The sequence below is a fragment of the Vicia villosa genome, linkage group LG3, assembly GCF_029867415.1.
Source record: "Vicia villosa cultivar HV-30 ecotype Madison, WI linkage group LG3, Vvil1.0, whole genome shotgun sequence".
Taxonomy (NCBI): domain Eukaryota; kingdom Viridiplantae; phylum Streptophyta; class Magnoliopsida; order Fabales; family Fabaceae; genus Vicia; species Vicia villosa.
In genome coordinates, this window is record NC_081182.1 from 208,214,077 (window position 1) to 208,240,678 (window position 26,602).

Consider the following 26,602-nt stretch of genomic DNA (forward strand, 5'->3'; position numbering starts at 1 on the left):
GAATTTGCATACCCGAGTTGTCTTCGGGCTAAGACCGGATTGTAGTTAATTCCTCCTTGTGTACCAATGAGGGGTACGTTGGCGAACTCTCCACAACTATCAATGATTTCTGTACCGCAACGAGCCAGAGTATACCAGTGGATATCATTATTAGTAAGGGACATAAGTCTTCGAGGCCAATGCAAACCTTCTCGGTTTTCCGTGAAAATAGGAGACTTAGGTAAGTGTGAAACAATCCATTTGTACAAAAGAGGTGCACAACATACAATGATTCCACCACCTTGGCGATTTTTGTGATGAATAGAGAAATACATGTCACCAAGCAAAGTCGGAACAGGATTTCCATTCAGAAAGATCTTTATGGCGTTGATATCAACAAAGTCGTTGATGTTGGGAAATAGAACCAACCCATAGATGAGCAAGGCTAATACAGCTTCAAAAGCTATCATGCTACCAGTTTCAATGAAATCAAAGGCTTTCTTTATTAGAAACTGCGAAGTCAAACCCGGAAGGTTTCCTTTGATAGTCCAATTAGTTTCTACTTCAGATTTCTTCAAGTGGATACTTGCTGCAATGGCTGGTGACTTAGGAATGGCTTCCAAACCATTGAAAGGTATTTTGTCAGACACAGGAATACCCAAAAGATTGGCATATTCTTCCAAGGTTGGTACCAACTGATAGTCTGGAAAGGTGAAACACCGGTAGACGGGATCATAGAACTGAACCAGAGTTTTGAGAAGTCCTTCGTCAACATGAGTGTTCAAGATAGGCAAAAGCTTTCCATGGCTTTTCCTAAAATCGGAAGGATCTTGTACAAAAGATGCTAACTCTTTCAGTCTTTCCACATTAGGAGCTTTGAAACCGTACTTCTTGGTATGCCTCTTTACCCACTCCATCACTTAATCCTATAATGTTTGCAAGGAAAATTTCTCTAAATTTGGAAAAATCATGTTTTTATGGAAAAAGATGGGTTTTTTAATGAATGTATGAATGTATGGATGCGTGGATGCCACATATTCAAACATGGTAAAGCAAACATGGTAGTTCAAACATGGTAACGCAAACATGGTATTGCAAACATGGTAATACAAACATGGTACACATAAGTTCAACGGTCCAGCGTCACGAGCATGAGGTCAGAGAACCAAACATGGGATAGTACTAGGGTTTATCACCTGCAAAACATGTTCTACTGATACGTCAGAGTCTACATTTTTCTTTCGGATATTACCGGCTTGCACAACTGAACTTGTGAGCCAGCAATATTCTCAAGAAAAACTCGTCTGAGTGTGGTTCTCCGCATGACAACTAATCCAAGTCTACACCTGAATAGTTTCTGCACCACAACCTAATAAGGCCAGGATGGGTTGGGGTTCTACAGCCAACTCAGCTTCTACAGTTCAATGAAAGCAATAATGTCTTCGCAACTGAACTTGCTAAACATATACTACCAACAAGGAACCTCCACTGAGCGGAAGGATTCTCATGCTGACTTTTTAAGGACTGAACTCCTTGTATGCCATACATGACTATACCCTCCACCTAATTCTTATGTGTACTTAATCCGGGTTAGGATTTGTCCATAATGTATCACTTGTAACAGAATCACACAAGTAACAGAACCAAAGAACCACACATGTAACAAGAATAAAATAAAAACAAAACAAATAGAAATAACCCTTTCTTTGGAAACAATAAAAAGTTTTGTCCCCAGTGGAGTCGCCATTTTTCTGTCGCGGGGAAAAATCGTATCTTTTTTCGAGATGAGACACCTAATGCCTTCTTTGGGCTCGAGTGCTCAAAAAAATGATTTTTCTTTTGTACCGACCAAACTTTTTATTGTTTCCAAAGGAGGAAAAGGAAAAAAGTTGCAATAACCTAAAAAAACAGGTGCAAAGCCCGAAACTAAAAGCAATGCACAAGTGGGGGAGAGATTCCAGGTAAGAGGGTTGGTTATACGAAGGGAAGGTATTAGCACCCAACGTATCTATAGTACTCTATAGGTTTCTTTGTTTTGTTTATTCCATTCTTGTTATGGGGGTTCTTGTGAGAAAGAGGTGGGACCTAAGGTGTTTGCTTGATTATGCTCGCAAAGATCATCGCGATCCTCTGCATACATATCCCTTAGAGGGAATCAGAGCATCTGTAGCTCGGGGTCTACGGGTGCTAGGTTTGAATGGTTTTTTTTTGTTTTGTTTTGCTCGCCAAGGATACGACCTTGTGCCTACGTATTCTCAAAGGGATGTTGAGAAAGTCAGAGCAATCGTAGTTCCCACTTATGCTAGTGGAAGCAAAGGAAAATAGACAAATGTCATCTAGATGCTCGATGTATCTAATCTATATCATCACATACATCTGTTTGTTTTTTTGTTTGAAAATCTTTTCATTATAAGCCCTGGGCCATGCCACTTATGGCGCTTAGAATGATAAAGATGTTTTTGTTTGTTTAACCAGCCTTGTGGCAAAAACTTTCAATGAAGTCAGCCTTGTGACAAAAAGTTTTGATTAATCAGCCAGCCTCGTGGCAAAAGTTTCAATGAAGTCAGCCTTGTGACAAAAACTTTGATTAATCAGCCAGTACGGTGGCAAAACGGTTTGATTGATTAGCCAGCCTTGTGGCAAAAAAAGAAATTTGATTGATTAGCCAGCCTTGTGGCAAAAAGTTTGATTGATTGATTGTTTGTGATGATATAGAAGAGATACTCCTATCATAGAGATGAAAAATGTCTAATCTCCTAGGGTATTTGTTTTTGGATATTGGGGATGCTTATGAGAAGCCCGTGGGTCCTTGTACGAAGCCCAAGAGGAGGCTAGCCGAGGGTCCTTGCATTGTAAGCCCAAGAGGAGGCTATGGGAGGGACAATCCAGGGTCCTTGCATTGTAAGCCCAAGAGGAGGCTATGGGAGGGTCACTCGTTTGTACAAAGCCCAAGGGGAGGCATGGTATAGTTGGTTTGAGCTCTTAGAGCGATTTCACCGGGAAACCATACTCTATGTCCTAACCTAAACTAAGGGAGATTCTTTGCACGAAGCCCAATAGGAGGCTATGGGGAACCTAGTGTTGTACTAAGTTGAACAAATATATAACACAATCACAAACATGAACAAGTATGAACAAACATGGACAAACATGAACAAGTATGAACAGTTATATGAACAGTTATATATGACAAAGTGTGTGTATATAATGGAGTTTATGAAGGAAATATACCTGTAAGCATGCTCCATTTGTATACACGGGGCTCGGGACTCATACTCGGGGAGAGGCCCGCTTGAGTTTATTCAAAAGCTGTGCAAACAAATATTTACAAAGGCTTGGGACTTATACCTACATGGAGGCCCATGGTATTTTTGGGAAGATTTAAAGAAAACCTTCATTTTTGATTTGTTATTCAAAGTTAAAAATCAAATTGATCGAGATATGTACAAAAAGGTGTACAATGAAATACCTAATTTCATGTACGAGAATGGGACTTATACCTATGTGGAGGCTCATGTTTTATTTTATAAAACATGGTTGATTGTTATTAACAGACGCGAGGTTTGAAAAAACTGTTTGAAAGTTTGTTTTTTTTGAAAGAAGTTTTCTGTACAAAGAAAAACTGTATAAAGAAAAAAAAGAAAGGGACTTATACTCTCTAATATTCGAGAGGCCCCATGTTTTATTTTCATAAAACATGGTGGATGGTTTGAAAAAGATGGTGCATGATTTGAAAGTGAATTGATTACTGTTGTGAAAACAGTTGATTGAGTTTTAGGCTTACCTTGAAGAATGAGAAAATTGGATTTTTGAGCTTGAGGTGTTACCTTGATCTTCAAGTGATATGCTTGGAATTATTTCATGATCATCCTCTGTAGCAAATGGAAGACAGAAAAATAGACAAAGCCAGAAGACGACAAAGAAACAGATCTCGAAACCTTAAATGAATTGTAATTATTCAAGTGATCTGCAACAGTAATCAAAAATCAGAACATGAAAATTCAAATGATTAATTACACGAAGGTTATATGGTAATATCAGTTTCAAAAGAAATTAATCTAAGAGAGAACATTTTTTTTGTAATTTTTGAATGAAATTAAATTAATTAATAAGCTAATTAAACAAATAAATATATAAATAATTAAACTTAACAAGAAAAATAATTCTTTTTTATGTCACAAATTAGATTATACAAATATAAACCTAAATATAAAGAAGAAAATATTTTTTGGAGTTTTTGATTGGTTGAAGATTAATTAATAGCAAATATTCACACAATTACTAATTAATTAACAAAATAAATTAATTATGAAGAAAAATAAAATATTTTCATGTCAAAAATTAATTAAATATATTATCAACCTAAAAGTGAAATTAAAATGATTTTTGGATTTTTGAAAGTATTTTTAATTAATTATGCAAAGAAAATCAAATTAATTAAGAAAATATTAATATATGATCCTGTGAGGCAAAGTTGATGGTCTATGGTGGACTGGTGCTTTGAGGAGCGTTGGATGAGAGTTTAAATGAGATCTGATGGCTACAAGCGTGAGAGCACGTGGTATGTACATAGAACCAAACACATGGAATCCATTCAGTCTTCAAACAAAAACGCGCGCGTCATTTTGAATTCATCCAATGGCGAGGTGACACGCCATCATCCCCAACCTTTGGCCGTCGTTTTAGAGGGACTTTTACCCACGGTTGAACCTCCATAGCCATAGCACCTGAAATTTCAAACAACGCAAGATAACAACAATAAATCCAAGACAAGGCCAGGGTACGACTCAGTTTTGCTTCCTGAATCCAATGGTGATCTCCTTTTTGGCCAATTTCACCTGTAGCAAAAAGACCTAAAACGAAACCCTAAAAAAACAAAAATGGAATATCTCTGTCCTCATGACTAAACACAAATTAAACCACCCAGAAACGTTCCATGCATCATAACAAACATAGATATGCAATTGAAATGGATTAAAAACGTGTATAAAAGCAAAATCGAAGTTGAGTTAGAGGTGTGTAAACCGTGAGTTCTGAACGATTGTTCTTGAGGTTTGGATGCTTGAAATTGATCTGGTTAGCTTCAGGAATGTTCAAGGATCATGTTGATGCTCTTAAACTTGCTTGAAACCTCCTGAATCATTCTACAGACCTCCACCTGTTTTGGCTCCAAACTGAAAACGGCCATGGTATTTCTCCACATCCAGAAGTTTTCCAGATGCTTGGATCACTTCTAATTGATGTATGGAAGGTGTTTGAAGTGGTAGATTTGGACAAGCTCGGGTAAATTTCAAGTTTGGAAGTTTTGGCTCAAACTTTGCAAGTATGGATTTTTTGTGAGCAAACTGACTTTGTCTTGATTTTATGGTGGTTTAAAGTGATGAACCACTTCTAAATGATGTTTAGAAGATGTTTGAATGACACCTTTGGTTAGAACTTGCAAGGTTTGGGATTTTGCAATTCTACCTCTTTTGGAATTTATGAAACTTACCACTTAAGAAAGAAAGAAAAAACCATTCTTTGAGAGGTTTTGGTGTCCTTTGGAATGTGATTTTCTTCTCTACTTATAGGCCACGAAATTTAATCACAAGCCTTGGCAAGTTGAGATTGCAATGATGGTTTTTGGCTTAAGAGATAGAAGAGAATATTTTCATTAAATGTATTTGGTTAAAGATGTTAACCATGGTTAAAATTCTCACAAGCTTCTTATCTCTTTCCAATAATATCTCAAGAAGTAAATATCTTTCACTCATTGCTTTTCTTTTTTTCTTTTTGTCATTTCTTGCATCATACTCTAAAAAGTGTTCAAACATTGTGAAAAAAGGCTTATAATTCAAGCATAAGAACCTCTAATGACAAAATTCAAAACCATAGCTCCACTTCATAATTTTTCATGCTCTTGGACATTTTGGAAAGCTCATATTACACACTTCAAAACCCTAGTTGAAAGTTTCTTCAAGACCTTTAAGGAAATGGGTGAAAAAGATCCATGAACTTTGAAGAAAATGAGATTTTAAGTGAAGTTTTCAAAAAGTACCAACTTTGAAGCTCCATATCTCTTAAATGGTTGATCTTTTGGAAAACAATTATATGTGACAAAGTTGTTCATTGGATCAAAATCTACAACTTTCATGTTGGAAGTTTTTTTCAGTTTGTAGGTGAAATTTTGAGAAATTCCCTTCCAAAGTTTGGAAAAAACCATGAAAAACACTTAGAAATTTTTCTAAGTATGGAAAGTCAAACTTTTGACTTTTTGATTCTTGATTGATTTTCTTGATTTTTCTTGATCAAATGACTTCTTATATCATATATTGATGATTCAAAACTTCAAAAGTCATGGTTGACCAAAATTCTCCAAAAGTCAATGGTGATCTTGTACAGTTGACTTTTTCAAACGAATCGCGTTTTTGGAGGTTTCAAATGAAACAGGCTATCCTCACCAAATGGATGATATGAATGAATCACATTGAAGCCTTAGAGGATATTGAGCCATGGTTTGAGTTGTGGCACCATGTCCTGATTAAAAAGTCAGTTGTTCAGTGAATTAGGTCAAAAACCCTAATTGTCGACCTGATGAAATTGATAATTATGGATCTTGAATTGAGATGCAATTTCCATTGGATATTGTCATAGGGATTATTTGAGGATGATTGAAACCTTTGATTGACTCCCTGGGGATTTTTAGGGTTTCCCAAATGTGATCCCTGATTTTAGTCCCTGATAGTTCAAAACCCTATTCTGATGATTTGAAATTTCACTGTTGATCAACCCTTGTATAGGAGATGTTATGAGCCAATGGATTAGGTCAAAATTATGCACTTGGGGCCTTGAGGTCATGTCCCAAGTCATTAGGTCAAACCCTGAGCAAAAGTCAGGAGTATGCTATCTTCAGTCAAACCCTAATTCAGTCGATTCAGAGCCTTTGAGCTTGTTGAAATGAATCTCTGAGGACCAAATGTTGATTGTTGATGAAAATGATTCATTTGAAATGGAGGGAGAACAAAACCCTAATTGACTGTTTCTTGCACTGATGAGTGATCTCTTGATCAAATCCTGCTGAGTCACAAGTAGCAAACACAAGCTATGCAATTTGTTAGAGATGCAAATGATGCATATGCAAATGATATGAGGTGGTATCTTAGGTCAAAAATTGGGGTATGACAGATACCACCTCATATCATTGCATATGCATCATTTGCATCTCTAACAAATTGCATAGCTTGTGTTTGCTATTTGTGACTCAGCAGGATTTAATCAGAAAATCACTCATCAGTACAAGTAACAATCAATTAAGGTTTTGTTCCCCCTTCATTTCAAATGAGTCATCTTCATCAACAATCAACATTTGGTCCTCAGAGATTCATTTCAACAAGCTCAAAGGCTCTGAATCAACCAAATTAGGGTTTTGACTGAAGATAGCATACTCCTGATTTTTGCTCAGAGTTTGACATGATGACTTGAGACATGAACTCAAGACCCCAAGTGCATCATTTTGACCTAATCTATTGACACAAGACATCTCCTACCCAAGGATTGATCAACAGTGAAATTTCAAATCATCAGATTAGGGTTTTGAACTATGAGGGACTGAAATCAGGGATCACATTTGAGAAACCCTAAAAATCCCCAGGAAGTCAATCAAAAGTTTCAATCATCTTCAAATAATCCCTATCACCATATCCAATGGAAATTACATTTCAATTCAAGATCCACAGTCATCAATTTCATCAGGTCGACAATTAGGGTTTTTGACCTAATTCACTGAACAACTGACTTTTTAATCAGGACATGGCGCCACAACTCAAACCATGGCTCAATATCCTCTAAGGCTTCAATATTATCCATTCTTACTATTCATTTGGTGAGGATAGCTTGGTTCATTTGAAATCTCCAGAAACACGATTCGTCTGAAAAAGTCAACTGTACAAGATCACCATTGACTTTTGGGGAATTTTGGTCAACCATGACTTTTGAAATTTTAATTCCTCAATATATGATATATGAAGTCATTTGATCAAGAAAAATCAAGAAAATCAATCAAGAATCAAAAAGTCAAAAGTTTGACTTTCCATACTTAGAAAAATTCTAAGTGTTTTTCAATGGTTTTTTTTTCAAACTTTGGAAGAGAATTTCTCAAAATTTCACCTACAAACTGAAAAAAACTTCCAACATGAAAGTTGTAGATTTTGATCCAATAAACAACTTTGTCACATATAAATTTTTTCCAAAAGATCAACCATTTAAGAGATATGGAGCTTCAAAGTTGACATCTTTTGAAAATTTCACTTAAAGTCTCATTTTCTTCAAAGTTCATGGATCTTTTTCACCCATTTCCTTAAAGATCTTGAAGAAACTTTCAACTAGGGTTTTGAAGTGTGTAACATGAGCTTTCCAAAATGTCCAAGAGCATGAAAAAATATGGAGTGTAGCTATGGTTTTGAATTTTGACATTAGTGAATTTTTCACTTGAAATTTCAAGTCATTTTGCCAAAGTTATGAACCATTTTGCCAAATGATCCAAATAATGATGCATAGATGCAATAATTGAAGATATTTTCTGATTTGAGATCAGAATGGAAGAGGATAAGAAGCTAGAGAAATAACCATGGTTAAGTCACTTTTAACCATTTGCATTTAATGTGAAAGATTCCATTTTATCTCTTAAGCCAAATCATCACTTCTTGATCAACTTGCAAGAGCTTTGCATTCAGAATCCTTGGCCTATAAATAGAGGTTCAAATCATCTTCAAACTCACACCAAAACCTCATAATCATAGGTTTTCTCTCTTCTTTCTTGATTTGCAAGTTTCATGAGTTTCAAAGAGGAAGAATTGCAATTTCCATCTCTTGCAATTTCTGAGCAAAGTGAGGGTTCTAACATCTCATAAACATCAAATGTGATGTGTTTGATCCATCCATATACCCCAAAAACACCAAGAACTCAGAATCACTACCTCATTCAAGCTCAATTCTGTCCAATCTAACCATCCAAACACATTCCATATACCATATGTGAACTATCCCAACCATCATTCATGATCTGAAACACCTCCATCATCAAATTCGATCCTCACTCCAAGCAACTGCAGATCGGGTCCCATGGCTATGCTCAGATGAATTCAGCTCACTCCAAGCATCCAGACATGTTCCATAATCATCATTGAAGCTATCCAGATCATTGCAAAGCATCTGTAACACCTCTATTGAAGAATTCAATCTCCAGTTTTGCCGTTTTTGAAGGTAAGCCTCATGAACTTCAAACTCATACATACATGCATCATAAATGAAAAATTGAGTTGCCATCTTGTTTCTGCACTATCACTGATCAATAGCCCTCAATCAATTTCACAATTCATCAATCATACACGATTTCATGTTCAAATTCAGAATTAGGGTTCTTCGTGTTCATCACAAAATTGATCACCTTAGAGCAAAAATAAATGAATTATGAGATCACCATCATGTTCCTCGTGCAAAACCGAGTGAGATAGACCCTTTACTTGATCAAAACAACACAATTTTAGAGATTTTCAAATCTCAGTTGGGATTGTGTTCTTGGCGCGCTTTTTGGTTTGGAAAATTCAAATCCTTGTTTTAAAATATAATCAGATAAACGTGTGTTACTTACAAGCCACAAGCGTGGCTCAGTTGGTAAGTGTTTTGGCTGGTGAGAGTGAGGGCGTGGGTTCAAGCCCTAGTGGGGACAAAACCATTTTTTATCACTTGTTTTCTTTAATTTTTTACACAACTTCATCAATTAATTTAACCCATCAAATTAATTCATTTTAACTTCATTTTTTACACACTTATCATTTTATATATATATATTTTATGAATATAAAAAAAAATCACAAAAATATATTTATTTAATACATTTTTTAATTAAGTTTAAAATGACATATTTTTAAGTGTTTTTAAATACTTTAAATATTGTTTTTTTTTTATTTTGGTTTCAAACTTAATCATTTGTAAATATTTTGTAATCAAACCCTAATCATCTAGGTGTTAATTAAGTATAATCTTTGTGTTTATCTTAATTAATTTGATTTCTTTCAAAATTTCAAACCGTTTTAAAACAAACTATCATCGTTTTTCAAAACAATAAACCATTTCTTTTTGGTTTTCTTTTCAAAAACTCTTGATTAAGACTTTTTTATTGATCAAGTCATTTTAAAAATACCATGGGCCTCCATGTAGGTATAAGTCCCAAGCCCCTTTTGTACCCTTCCTTTTTTTTTTATACAGTTTTTCTTCAAACAGAAAACTTCTTTCAAAACTTTCAAACTGTTTTCAAAACGACGAAACGACGCATCTGTTAATAAAACAATCAACCATGTTTTATAAAATAAAACCTGGGCCTCCATGTAGGTATAAGTCACATTCCAGTACATGAAATTAGGTATTTCATTGTACGCCTTTTGTACATATCTCGATCAATTTGCTTTTTTAAACTTTGAATAACAAATCAAAAATGAAGGTTTTCTTTAAATCTTCCCAAAAATACCATGGGCCTCCATGTAGGTATAAGTCCCAAAACCTCTTGTAAATATTTTGTTTGCATAGCTTTTGAATAAACTCAAGTGGGTCTCTCCCCGAGTATGAGTCCCGAGCCCTGTGTATACAAATGGAGCATGCCTACAGGTATATTTCCTTCATAAACTCCATTATATATACACACTTTGTCATATATGTAATTGTTCATACTTGTTCATGTACTTGTTCATATTTGTTCGTACTTGTTCATATTTGTGTTTGTGTTATATATACTTGTTCAACTTAGTACAAGACTAGGTTCCCCATAGCCTCCTATTAGGCTTCGTGCAAAGAATCTCCCTAGTTTAGGTTAGGACATAGAGTATGGTTTCCCGGTGAAATCGCTCTAAGAGCTCAAACCAACTATACCACGCCTCCTCTTGGGCTTTGTACAAACGACTTGTCCCTCCCATAGCCTCCTCTTGGGCTTACAATGCAAGGACCCTGGATTGTCCCTCCCATAGCCTCCTCTTGGGCTTACAATGCAAGGACCCTCGGATAGCCTCCTCTTGGGCTTCGTACAAGGACCCACGGGCTTCTTATAAGCATCCCCCAATATCCAAATCAAATACCCTAGGAGATTAGACATTTTTCATCTCTATGATAGGAGTATCTCTTCTATATCATCACAAACAATCAATCAATCAAACTTTTTTGCCACAAGGCTGGCTAATCAATCAAACTTCTTTTGCCACAAGGCTGGCTAATCAATCACACCGTTTTGCCACCATACTGGCTGATTAATCAAAGTTTTTGTCACAAGGCTGACTTCATTGAAACTTTTGCCACAAGGCTGGCTGATTAATCAAAACTTTTTGTCACAAGGATGACTTCATTGAAAGTTTTTGCCACAAGGCTGGTTAAACAAAAAAAAACATCTTTATCATTCTAAGCGCCATAAGTGGCACAGCCCAGGGCTTATAATGAAAAGATTTTCAAACAAAAAACAAACAGATGTATGTGATGATATAGATTAGATACATCGAGCATTAAGATGACATTTGTCTCTTTTCCTTTGCTTCCACTAGCATAAGTGGGAACTACGATTGCTCTGACTTGCTCAACATCCCTTTGAGAATACGTAGGCACAAGGTCGTATCCTTGGCGAGCAAAACAAAACAAAAAAAACCATTCAAACCTTAGCACCCGTAGACCCCGAGCTACAGATGCTCTGATTCCCTCTAAGGGATATGTATGCAGAGGATCGCGATGATCTTTGCGAGCATAATCAAACAAACACCTTAGGTCCCACCTATTTCACAAGAACCTCCACCATAACATGGAATAAAAAACAAAACAAAGAAACCTATAGAGTACTATAGATACGTTGGGTGCTAATACCTTCCCTTCGTATAACCAACCCTCTTACCCGGAATCTCTCCCCCCACTTGTGCATTGCTTTTAGTTTTGGGCTTTGCACCTGTTTTTTAGGTTATTGCAGCTTTTTTCCTTTTCCTCCTTTGGAAACAATAAAAAGTTTGGTCGGTACAAAAGAAAAATCATTTTTTCTGAGCACTCGAGCCCAAAGAAGGCATCAGGTGTCTCATCCCGAAAAAAGATACGATTTTTCCCCGCGACAGAAACTAATACTCATGTGTTTCATATAAATGATACATGTCCCATACCATGATCATAATATTTGGCTTAAAGCCTCTCAACAACAAGTAACCAATTAAACAAGTTCACAAGTTATAACAAAATACATAAACAAATAGAACATGAGTTCAACATCTAAACTACCCAGTGTTACATGACCAGAGCATTGACTCGCTACTTAATTACCAAGCAACTCAGAAGAAACTCCAACTAGATCACACGCCAGCTACTAATCGTCAAGCCTGCATGTCGCGAAACGAGGGCAACATTAAAACAAAAGTGTGAGAATACGAACCATTATGAAGAAAGTATAATAAGATACAATGGTTAAATCAACAATTATAGGAAGACATTACACCTTGCCTAATCATATAAATTAATACTAATCAATATAATCACATACTTTAAACGTACAACAAGTATAAGCGTATAATATCTTAATACTATATTCTCATTTATGCACATAGCCATAATTATCATATATTCCCGCATTTAACCAATTACGCTTTCAAACGCCACCCATTCTCCATTGTCAATTAATACAAATATCACCACAACACCAAGTGTACATAATCAATTACCAAATCCATACACATAGCATTATGACGTCAATAAACATAATCAATTGTTCACTCGTATACTTATCACAAAACATAATGCACATAATCAATTATCACAATCATGCACATATCACGACAACCTAATGCACATAATCAACTATCACATAACTCTAATGTGACTCAATGAAACATGTGACACTATGCATGTGGTACCAATGTGAAATTCTAAGTTTCACCGGCCTCCGATTCATATCTCTAGAATCTAAGCCACACTTCCGATCCGGACAAGACCAAAGTCCACCAATTGTAAACATATAGTTTATGGCTTCCGATTCACTCTAGAATCCAAGCCTGCTTGTGTTTCAAAGCAAATCCACCTATGTTTCAAGGCACACTATGATATGAATGTATGTACAATATCACAAATATATGCAATTAAGATCATCTCTACAATCTTAATTTTCCGCATATCACAATAATTCAACTCTATGAATTATCCACCAATTATACACAACATTCACAACACATACACATCATATATAAGAGGCTAATTAATTAATTACGATTCACACAATCCAATTAACACTAGTAATTATACTATCTCATGTTAATTCTCATTTTGCCAATTATACATGAACACACGCTTCCAACATCAAGCAATTAATCATTAGAATTAATATTAACAAACTACTCACAGAGAATCAATATTAGTACAACATCATGGCATATACATATATTATTCTTAACATACATATTCAAACCAAAACACAATTACGGACGAATCCTTAAAGTACCGTAATTTACTTACAAATCGAATAATTGATTCAACTTCAAGTATATTCCAATCAATTAAACTCATTGAAATTAATATAACTATTAATTAAATCAACCAATTAATAATTACACTACACTAGTTTCAAGTTTCTAATTCATTTTCTATTCTAAAGCCATTATTTAATATAAAAGGTATTCAAATTCACAATATTTCGGTCGGTCCGTAAATATCACGTTTTCATCAAATTAGCACTACCATGTTAATCTACTAATTAAACTTAGCTACCACGTAAATTTTCATCAAATTCTGGACAACTAAATATACCGCTTAATTCGGCTATTTCGATCAAACGGGACTATTTATTAATTCTATAATTGCTAATGTTTCTAATCATTATCCATACAACATTCTATACAAAATAACACCATATAGTGATATGCACATTCACAAATTGCAAAAGTAATTGACAGCATTGACATTTATAAACAAAACGCAAAGCTTAAACATTTATTGCACTAAATATATAAGTTATCATTGTAGACCGGCAACTCTCAAATATATAAGTTAGCATTGCTAACCGGCAGCTCTCAACACTCCAATGCACATCATTGCCAGCCGTCGCATTTATGTCGCCCCTCACTGGGTCAATGGGGCTATGCCGGCTGTCCCTAGTGCCAGTTCTCTCGTTTCTAATCATTTCGAGTATGCACAGAATCTTAACAATTTCTTCTCAAATTCAATTTTTATTAACAAAACTCAGCAATACTAAACAGAATTAAACCACACTTTATATAAATTTCAACTAAGAACAAACATACACATGTTAATCTACCCATTATTCCCATCATACTAGCCCATAATAATAGGGATTCTCCCCCTTACCTTTTCAATGTGCTTCAAACCCTAGCTTTTACCCCTTGTTGTTCTTCCCCTTTCTTCTTCTCTTAGTCTCCTTTCTCCTCTTCTTTTGCAAATGAACAAAGTTATGATATCTCTACTCTTCCAACCCTTACTATATTATTCATATTGGGCTTACCCATATAATTCCGCTTCCTAACTAACTAGGCCAATTGATAAAATAGAGTAGTCAAATAAATAATTATGCTTCAACAAATAATATTATTACCCTTAATAATACTTTCTGACTAATCCAATTAATTCCGACTTTATCTCAAATAAATAAAATCCAATAATAATATTAATTCTAATATTATTTCTCTACATATACACTTTATTAATTATTCGATTAACCGAATAAATTCCAACTTCACTTAATAATCCGAACACATTTCTCAATAACACCGACGATCCAATTAATTATCAAACTTCGTCCAAATTAAGTAAATAAATCCTTATCTAATTTAATTAGCCAAATAATAAAATTCGGGCTGTTACAGTGCTCATTGAGGTAATTACATAATATACAATAAAAAACCCGTTTCAACTTCAACACCGAAATTTGAATCGACTAAATTTCATTAAAATTTGAAAGCAAATAATAACAAGAAACATAATTTGGATACCTTTTCGAGATCATCTTGCATTTCCTGCAACTTTTCAATGGAGAGGACAAGTTCTCCGTTGATTTCCTCGGCGTTGTCGCGCTTTTCAGTAACCTTAAGCTTCTTGCTCTTGTCGGCCACCATCGTTGTTGTTGTTGTTGTTGTTCAGAATGAGAGACAGAGAGTCTGTTGTGTGAAAACCCTAGGAGACAAACCTCGTTATGCTCAAGCATGTCTGATTGAATGTGTTAGGGTTTTTGGGGTTTATAGTTGTGAGTGTGAGAGTAAAGTGTGTAACATAAAAAAGGAAAGTGCGAGTGCACGAAGTAAACTGTGGTATGACATGGAAGAGAAAGATCCAAAATTGTGAGAGAGAGGACCAATTTGAGGAAGGAGAGAGCTTTTTGGTTGAGGAAGAATTGAGGAAGGAGAGAGTTTTCCGGTTGAGGAAGGAGATGGCGAGGAAGAGGAAAAATTAGGTTAGACAAATGAGAACTTGTATTTACATTTTTTATTTTTTTTAATTAAAAAAATTATAAAAGAAATTAATTAAGAAGAGGGAAAATAAATAAAAAAGAGGGAAAATCTGGCGGGTTTAATTTTTTGGACTTTGGCCACAGTTTGTAGTCAAAATTATAAGGTCGAGGTTTTTCTCTGCGGCTAAAAGTATTTGCAGTTGTCTAACCGTGACAATTGAAGTAAAGGCCAAAGTTTCACACTCCGGATTCAATATTTTATAACATAATTCTACGCTTTGAAAACCCTGGCCATATCATATATATGGCCACAGTTTCTGAGCAGTGAAAAATTTTAGCGTGGTAGTAGGCCAAAAATGTAGTAGTGTCAGGATTACTACAATAAGGGTAAGGTCAATCAATGTGATATTTCCACTACCATTTGCAAGACTAATCACTATAAAAAAGGCTTAATTAATACTTACTTCATGTAATTTTGAAAATAAAGATCTTCACACAATTTTGATGTTGGCTCCAACACAAGCTCGATTTGTTTTAGCTTGAGATGTTTGTACACAAACTCAACTGCATGAAAAATATTTATGCAACCCTTAGCTCCATATCCATATTTCTATCCATACTTTTCATCCCTAATCTTTCTAACATATAGATCCAACATGTCAGCTTCTGCAGCATCAATCTTCTCCTTTGCAATCCTTACTTCCAAGGGATCCTAGCCTTCCAACCTTCTCTGCCAAAATGAATCAAGCTTTTTCTCCCATTCTGACCCCGATTTACCAGTTTCTTCAAGCCTTGCTCCTTCTGGTCTTACATGCCTAAAACCCTTGGTATAGTTAGTCCCGGACATTCCATAATAATCTACACCAGAATCTGCCAAAGATATGTTATTAGTGTGTCCAGCAGCTCAACACCTTCTAAGCCCTTAATAGATGTTGGGCCACCACTGATGATTATTACAAGACCCACATATCCACTATGAGCATGAAATATTATCTTCCAATCCCTTTTAACTTGTCAAGCTTCTGAACAACAACCTGAACTTGTTGAATCTCTGCTTGTATCCTTCTAGGTTCAAAACTAACAGAATGCGCATTATAAGCATCAGAGAAATCATTATCCTTATTAGATCCCCTACCATGTCTTCTTCATTTGCCAATGGCTTCTGTTTCCTCATCTAAATTTGGCTCAGTGGCTTCCTCTAATCTAGTGGATACATAGTTTAAACCTGGATTTCTGCATAAACCAGTAGTTCAAGTACTATCATCATTCAATGAATTTTAATAAGAATGAGGAGGAAGAGCAAGATGAAACACACACAGAGCGAGAGAAGACAAAAACATACATGTCCAGTGCTTCACTTTGCAAATCAAGCAAAAAATCCTTTTCCAGAAGACAAAAACTCCCTTTATTTTTAATTATAAGTTGTTTTTGATTTTTCACACATATTAAGAAATATAACAATTATTGTATGATAAATATAAATAATAAAGGATTTAACAAAATTGTCTTTTATTAATGGAATCAACAGTAGAGTCAAGTGAAAAGAACTGTAAGCTTGATGAACAAAAAAAATTATACATTTCACGAGCTAGTATGAAATGAAGAGATGAATCAGAAGAACTTTGCTCAAATAGAAATCCTCTTCAATGTTCTAGCAAAGGAAAAAAATCAAAGACTATCAAACAATTCAACTTCCTTAATGACTAAATGCATCAAAACATTTGTCTAGCATAAATTCTTCCTACAAAGTTTAAGAAAAAAATAAATCCTTGTCTTTCAAACAATCTAAATTCCACCAAATATTTAGACAATGACCATGAGCCCGGTAAAAATAACAACTAAAGAATTTCCCATTTAGTGGGTTAGACTACATGAAGCAAATGATGCCCCATAATATTGAATGACCATAGAAAAAGTAGACCATTTAACATTGTATCTTTCTAATTGGTTAGGACTATGTTTTTCTTTGGTATTGTTCCATCTTTAACCATTCGACTATCAGTCGTCTAGTTTAACATCCTTATTGACGCTTTTACAGAATGAGAACTCTATGGACTTCCACTCAAACTGTTTTCATTACTAATCATATCTTGTCTTGTATGACCATTAATCTATAACATAATATTCTTAATCATCCATACTGACCTTTCTTTCTTGCGGGCTAATTATCGCCTATCATTCTAACAAATTCACTGAAAAAATAAATAATTAAAGATCAAACCTGAATGAGAATGCTAGGATGGAAATAGGAGAGGACGGGCTACTAAACTTGAATCTGGACTACGATAAATTTCTAAAGCCCGAGTCAACGAGTATGGCCTTTGGCATTTTTTAGGCTTCTTTTTCTCTGGCCTTTTTCCTATTTAAAAACATGTTTCACAAATACTTTCAAATAATTCATTTTACCTATTATAAGTCACTTTGAAAAAAATATCGGTACCACAATATAAATCATTTTGTAAAAACCAAAAAATCAATAATGTTATTTTTCCTATTATATTCTCCTCTTTTAATTATGTGCGTTGATCTTCATCATACTATTAGTGAAAGACAATTTGGTAAACTCCTTCATAATTTTTCTTCTTTAAACAATAATTATTACATCTCTTAATAAGTTTGAAAAGTTCAAAACGACTTATAATAAAAAATGGAGGGATTACTATTTAGCCTATTTTATACTCCCTCTATATTTTATTATAAGTTGTATTTGATTTTTCACACATTATTAAGAAATGTAATCATTATTGTATAAATTATAAAGGATTTTACAAAATTGTCTTTCATTAAAGATATGTGAAAGATAAATTTAAAGTAGGGAAACAAGAAAGTATAATAAATACTTAAGAAAATAATAGCAAAAATAATATTAATGATTTATATTTTATACAATAATTATTACATTCCTTAATAAGTGGGAAAAGTCTCAAACAACTTATAATAAGAAACAGAGGAGTATTATTTAGCCTATTTAATACTCCCTCTGTTATTTATTATAAGTTATTTTCGATTTTTCACACATATTAAGAAATATAATAACTAATATTTGGAAAATATAAATTATAAAGGACTTTACAAAATTGTCTTTCATTAATGAAGGTAAGCCTTACCGTTTCTACTACTGACTTTACACAACCATTGAATGAGGCCCCATTCTTCCCCTCAAATGCATCTATATTAGAAGGCATATGGTGTTCTTCATTGTTACCTCCTTTTGAAGAATTTTTTTTTTTTAAAACTTCATCGGACGACATGTGCAATTAATAAGTGGATTTTCTTGTATTATATGAGCCTAGAAGAGTCATAAAAAGCAACCTTGTATTATATGAGTCTAGAAGAGTCATAAAAAGCAACCAATACGTGGATTTTCTTTCAAAATGGTAAAGTATTAAAGCTTACCACCATTACAATATTTGGCTTTATAGATCTAAATATTCCACTTCATTGATAACCCCTACCATCGAATGCGGTCTTTTGCATACTCTATTGCATATTTTATTTGACTTATAAGACGCACGAGGATACTTCCCATTTCTTTTACTAGTGATAGGTGATTTAGCCACCATTTTAACTGCGGGCATCAACGTTAGGTTTCTGAACGATAGTCTAACATCATTTCAATCTATTGACCCCCTTTTCCTTTACCTTATTAACATATGAGAAACAGAAACAAAAACAAAAACAAAAACAAAGTCAAGCTAAACATAAGTACATGAAATGAAAAAAATTGATCATACACAAACAATGCTAATCTACATAATGCTTATAATATCATATCATCTTATAGAAGTTGGACAGTCCATTGAAAAACACATACCATGCATGTTAGATACATTTTAATCAGACATAAATTTTCTTCGCTTATTACACCATCTCCATTAAAGAATATTTCAAACATGTTCAATTGAAAGTTATAAAATTAAAATTTTCCAAGATAGACATTAAAATCAAGACTATTAAACAAATAAAATCTATATTAACATCAATAAAATCAAAAACTAAATCTCAGCTATATCGAAAACTAAACTCCTCCGATCCAAACATTAAATTCATTATTCACGGTCCATTTTCACTAACATCCAAAGTATTCAAACAAAACGAAATATATGTGAAACTCTAATAATTAATGAAAACTTATATCATTTTGAATACATCAATCTCTACATATAAAACTCACAAAAAGGTTTTAGACACTTAACAAAATTTGCCGCATATATATCGAAAAGTGTCCACCCCATTGACAGCTAAGGACATTGCAGTAGCAAACACCACAACATAAAAACAAAGAGAAAACACAAAAACACAAATACATTCCAAAAATTCATTGTTAGGGTTTCTCCAGGGTTTTTGTATCATTTTCATACAAACTATTAAATACAAGCCATATTACACAGTAAAACAAGCCATAAAATCAAACAGAACAAAAAAATCCAATATATTTTTTTAAAAACTCACTTTTTTTACCAGTTGAAGATGTCAGCTTCAATTTAACTTAAGCTGACAAAAAAATGAAAAATCAAAAAACGGTAAAGAAAAACGTAAGCCAAAATTTAGCATCAAAAATAAAATAAAATAACGTAAAAGCAAGTTCATAAATCAAATAAATTTCACAAAAAAACATAAAATCAAAGCAAGAAATGAAAATCAATTACTGATTACTGAAAAAAAATTAAAAAAAAAAAAACACCAATCGAAAAAAAATAAGAACTCAATTCAACTAACAACAATTCAAAAAACTTCAACTTCAACTTCATAACCATAATCAACAAAAAAAAAAAAAAAACTAAAATGAACTCAAGAGCTGAAGAAAACACATACATATATTCTCTCTCTAGAATTTGGGTTTGTTTCTCTCCCTAGAATTTGAGAGAGGTGAGTCAGAGAAACGAAAGGAGTGTTGTGTTATTTAGTTAGAATCTCTATATATACTCACACAAGTTTCAAACTCCAGATGAGACCAATTGGAATGTGACCCATTGTTTATCATGGAAAAGGGGAATGAATTTTTTAAAAATGGTTTTTGAATGATTTTAAAAGTATTTAATTATTCATGATTTTAGAAATATTGCAATTTTAATAAAGATGGATTTAGTCAAATAATAATAATATTCTTTTATTTTATTTAAATACTTTTATTTTTTAAAAGATTTTTTGAGCAAAAAATCGGAAATTATTAAATGAATTTTTTTTCATATTTAGTGATTAATATTTTAGTTTTAGAAATTTATGAAAATAATTTCATTTGTTATTTTTACTTATTTTAACACATTTTTTTATGATATTTTTCTTTTTCAGAAATTATTTTATATGATTTTCTATATGAGAATGTGTATTAGAAAATTTGACAACAATTTAAGGGTTTACTATAAAGATGGTTATTTAAATAATGTATTAAAAAATTATTATTTTAGGCTATTTCTTTATATAGATTTTCAAAAAGGTATATCTTCAAAAAATATATTTTTTAAAAAAATATTTGATTTATTTTTCTTTTATAGTTACTTTCCAAATTTTATTTTATGGAAAATAGCAAGGTTTTTCTTTTAAAAAAATATTATTTTGTTAAGATATTGATTTTATTTAACTTTGAATTTTATATTGTTTCTGAAAAATTTTCTTTTAAAAAATGAATAAACAGCTTGAATTTATTTTTGGAAATAATTATTTTGAAAAGGTGGTAATGTGTTAAAGGGTGCTTTGAACCTGACTTAAAAAATGGAGGTATTTTGATATTTTTCTTATATTTACCTGATTTTTTATTCAAATATTTGGTTTTTAAAAAGTGGTAAGTTATTTGGTTTTCAAATATTTTTCTTATATTTACTTGATATTTTTCTTAATTTTTGGTTTGATGAATTTTAAATGAATTTACTTTATCAAGCAAAAGTAAATTATTGGTATACATAAAATATTCCAACAATTATCCTCACCGTCACATTTTTCTCATTACATTTTGAAGTTCTCAGATCTAGTATTTTGAAAGTTAAGATAATTTCACAACACGAGTACACCGGACGAAAGCCTAGTGATATTGTCTACATGACATTGTTAGAGGTGAGTTAACCGAGAAGTACATACTACATGCTACCACTACCTCATCATACCGAACACACCGACACGTAACTCCAAGTGGTAACGCCTTAAGGACCCTCACTTGCGCATCACAATGGTAGCTCAGGTGCGTAAGACATACCCAAATCACACAGTAAGGTATCCTAGATCACATAGCAAGACACAAACTAAAGATCACGCAACAATAGTCGTGGTCTTAAGTTATTTACTCTCTATTAGCCAAGCCTACTCTGACTCAAGCATATATTACCAAGATCACACGGCATGGTACAAGCCATCACACAGGCAACACATCTGAGTGTTCAACCGGAACAAACAGAGACCATGCATGTTATACATAACATTACATGTGATTCATAACTAATCAAACATGCATACCAATGTCATAACTATCGAGAAATCTAGCATTCAATCATCATAAAAACATTATATAGTATCAAATAATTCCATGGTATCCATCAATCCAAGACAAGAGGCTTCCGGTTCCTGACTCAGAATCAAACTGCACTCAAGAGGGAAAAGTACAAACTCAACATCAGACAAGTTCGCTACGAGAACTGCTAGCGAGTCCTCGTTCGCTAAGAGAACTCCTAGCGAATGAAGTCAGAAGCTTCATCTTGTTCTGGAAGGGAAGGTTTGCTACGCAAACCTGTAGCGAGCCCCCGATTCGCTAAGCGAAAGTTCTCAACTCAGGGAAAACCAGAACTTTCCATAATACCTCTACACTCCTTAAATAAAATCAAGGGTCCAATACTCAAGTTAGGGTGACATTATACAACCTAATAACCAAAGCAAACATCCTGGCCTAATCTCAACACATGGGTAGCATCTTATATAGACATAATAAACTCAAGGCTAATTGTGCATATTCCAATTTCATGCATCACCTATTCAGGTTCCATAATTTATACCTATATTAAAAGTATGGTATCTAATCAAGAACACAAGGAGCATTGAAAGACCTTTCGAACGCTTCCGACGATGCTCCGTTTCGAGTTGTAGAACTCAAGTTATGGTCATTTTAGTGGAACATAATTGTGGTGCAGTTTGTGTAACACCCCAAATCTACCCCGCAAATATAATCGGAAATCAGAGTGCACTTAAAAATATTCATCAAAGATGGGATGTCACAATTCGACTTAAACAAACAAACATACTCATATTGTAATCAACAAAGATACATAGCATTCGGAAACAAAAGTTTATCCAATAACTTCCAATTTCAACTCATAGACATCTTTCAATTCAACTCAACAGAAATATCATCATAGAATACAACAATCAAGTAATAACTACTAATCCCCCCGAGTGCTACGTATCAGAGCAATGGACACCAACTCGACTTGCCATAAAGCAACATAAGGACTTCACATTAATAACCCCGAACATCCACGACTAATCTTGAGTACCTGCCCATTTCCCATGGTAGGGGAAATATCAGCAAAGGGGTGAGATATCTTACAATATAAAGGAATGCATGATAAATAATATAGGAGATATAGATCATACATAATTTCACCACTTCGCATCACATAACATCTTACAACAACTTTCATCACAAAACAACTCATCAATATTATACGACTTTCAAAACAACAAAAATGTCGTTAATCAATTAAGACAACATATTCAAATTCACAATTATACTACCATCACGTCACAACAAGCATATCATCGTCTCAACCATTCAAATAACATAATCAATTTATGAAATGGCAACAATGTCAACAATCAACCATGACAATATATGCAATTCACAAGTAAGATTCCAACACATCACAACAAACATCTCATCATCAAGTCATCACGTCACCACAAACATAATCAAATAAGACTCAAATGCAATTCACATGTGACTCGACTTATGCAAATGCATGTGGTACCATTTGGAGTAAAACTCCCACCGTCTCAAAATTTGCCATTGGGCACACCGTCGCTATTTGCCATTAAGGCCACCGTCGCTATTTGCCATTAAGGCCACCGTATCTTTTATGCAATGGATGTGACTCAATAAATGCAACATCCATACAAACCACATAAACAATACGTCACAACATCGTCTAAATCACCATCGAACATTATCAATATAATGTCGAACTTTAACATCAACAAAATCATCATCATTCATAAGAATGCATCACTTCACAATCACGTCACTATGTTGCATCATCATACAACAATAATTCACCTCAAAATACATCACAATACAACTTATCAACATTGACCATAGGGTCTACGACAGCAACAACAATTTCCACATACTAGCGACAACGACAACAAATTCATCATGTTAACAACAACCACAACAAATTCATCATGTTATAACAAACATCAACAATTCATCATATTCCTTAATTCAAGTAATCATCATCATAATATGTTATATTCAACTTTATATATATTGTTAATTCATCACATGGCATCATCATCGACTCATACATATCAAATACGCATAGTTAATCGCATATAGCATACAACATCTCTATCAATTATGCATATCATCACATACATCATTATCTCATTCATCATAAAGAAGGTACATATCATCATCTCAATAACATTGTACCATCATAAGAAAACATACATCAAGTTATACTACAACACAGTTATGTCAATTCATCGCAAAGAGCATACTTCATATGTTAACACAACATAGTTCATCACTTAATCCTAATAAACATAATAGAAAACTATATCCTATGGATCATTTCATTTCATCATGATATAGTTCTTTGTGTTAGCTTTCCAATGCTTCAAACGGCGCCTAAAACGGAGTTACGGATCAAAAGTTATGGTCTTTACAAAATCTTCTCAAAATTGAACCCCTTGGTCGACGCAAACATCTCCCAGGTCGACGCAAACTACTTTAGGTCGACTCAAAACTCCTCTAGGTCGACCTAACTGAAGGAAAAATAGATTTTTGGCTTTCTGTACTGTTTGTCGACTCAGGTTCTGCATAGGTCGACCTAAGATGCGTGAAAACTCAGATTTCACCATTTTTCTTCCCTAATCCCCTCATAGAACACCCATTAACCCATACACCATCCATACATCATTTGAAAGCAAATTTAGCACACATGTAAGGTTCCTAAACTTATTTCTAATCATGGGCTCACACACAAACATCTACAACATGATTAATGACACAATTTCATGGATTCTATCATAAACCCTAACAATTTCAAACTCACACATCCATGGAGAATAACATACAATCTAACCCACCATTAACATCATCATGCCAACCCTTATAGAGTAAGAACCCCACCCTTACCTTAGCAAAAGCTTCACCTTCTTCAATGGAGTCCTTCCTCTTCAAGCCATAGTTTTTCTCTTTCTTCCCTTATTTCTCCTCTTTCTCTTCTTTCTATTTTTTCTCTTCTTTCACCAAATGAGAGTTATGTTTCTAAAACCCTAACTCTCTTACTATCCTTCTTTTCTTTATTGGGCTTAACCCACAATCCAATCTCATATTCTATATTTCTTCCACTTTGGCCCAATTCATAATATTCCTCTAATTACTCAATTAAGCCAAATAACACACATAATTGAATAATCACATAACATAACGAATATTATTCCCAATAATATTCCCCAACTACAATTGCTCCTTAACTTAATTAATACTAACTCGCAATTGTATTTCTCCGACTAATCCGACCATAACTGAACTGCTCAAATCAATACATTATTCCAATTAGGCCTTTAGAATAATACCGATAAATTCCAACTTCGACTAATTCCAACGAATAAATCCTTGATCAATTTAATTAAATAATTAATTAAATTTGGGGCGTTACAACTCTCCCCCACTTAGAATATTTTCGTCCTCGAAAATCTATCCGACATAACCATCCTCAACTTTGCTTCCAACTCTTCGATTCTCAGTTGTGTTTGATAACACTTCGACTACCAAAACAACTCAATTCGATTTAAATCCAACGTCAATCATTCAACATTTCCACGACATACTTGTCAACAACTTACCGACCACTTCACGAACCTACCGACTTACCAACACTTAAGGTAGCAACAACCATAACACGCTTAAATGTGGAGATACAATCTTACTTCATTAACTTAGCAACAGAGTTATCACTTCTCAACCATACCTTGACATATGATTCTTAAGGTAGTAACACTCATAACCCTCATATACTTGGGTTTTCAACGCCATACCATTATTGTATTAACAACATTCTCAACACCAGAACATATACGTACTTTCATTCCCATAATTATACATGCCAATCTTCAACAAACACCAACAACTTTCTCTTCGCCTCGTTGTATCCCTCTTATAGTGACATCAACATAGCCAACATACTCAACTCAGTCATAGTACAAAATATCACTTCTTACTTACAGAGTCCAACAATAATATCATGACAACAGAAATCAAATCACTATAACGTCAACTTACCAAGATTACTCGACGAATACACCCAACTCTGCCATCAACTAACATCCCTTATATTATCCTTATAAACTCGGCAAGTATTCACGAGAAAATACCATATCTCTGATACATCGTTCTTATCTCAACACTTACCAAATCAAACATGCAGATCAAAACATATCATTCTCCTAAGCTTCCGATACCTAGTTCTTCACCTCTAACAAACACACACGCATAGCAATTGCGCCACCTTACACATCCGCTGCGCAACTCTGACAATCCATCTTAAGTCACCGTCCACGTTAAATCTTTCAGTCAATTACATGGTTCACAAGTCTTAATCTAGTTCAGACTTCCTTAAACATCCATCACAAAATTGTGGCTCACTCGACATTCTCAATCCTTCACTTTGCAACGCTATCTCGCCTATAAACCAGCTTCTCCGACCTGTTCATTACTTCTCAACTATTCTTGGATACTTTTCTATTAATTCATACTAACCAGAGAACAATTATCTTCACGACATAAAATTCATCCCTTTATGCACTATCAAGCTAACAAGATACGTCTATACCATCCAATCACAATTTCGTCTACTATCAACAAGAGATTAAGGGTGATCAAGTCCTCAATTTGTCAATAGATAGCCGACAACCGTAATGGAGCATAAACCATAATTACCAACATTAATAATATTCTTTTCCAACTTGTAC

At 33.9% G+C, this 26,602-nt stretch overlaps 1 pseudogene; it reads right to left on the minus strand.

The window, feature by feature from the left end:
* Positions 1-26,602, minus strand: part of LOC131659836 (serrate RNA effector molecule-like) — a 119,430-nt pseudogene that overhangs the window by 84,794 nt on the left and 8,034 nt on the right.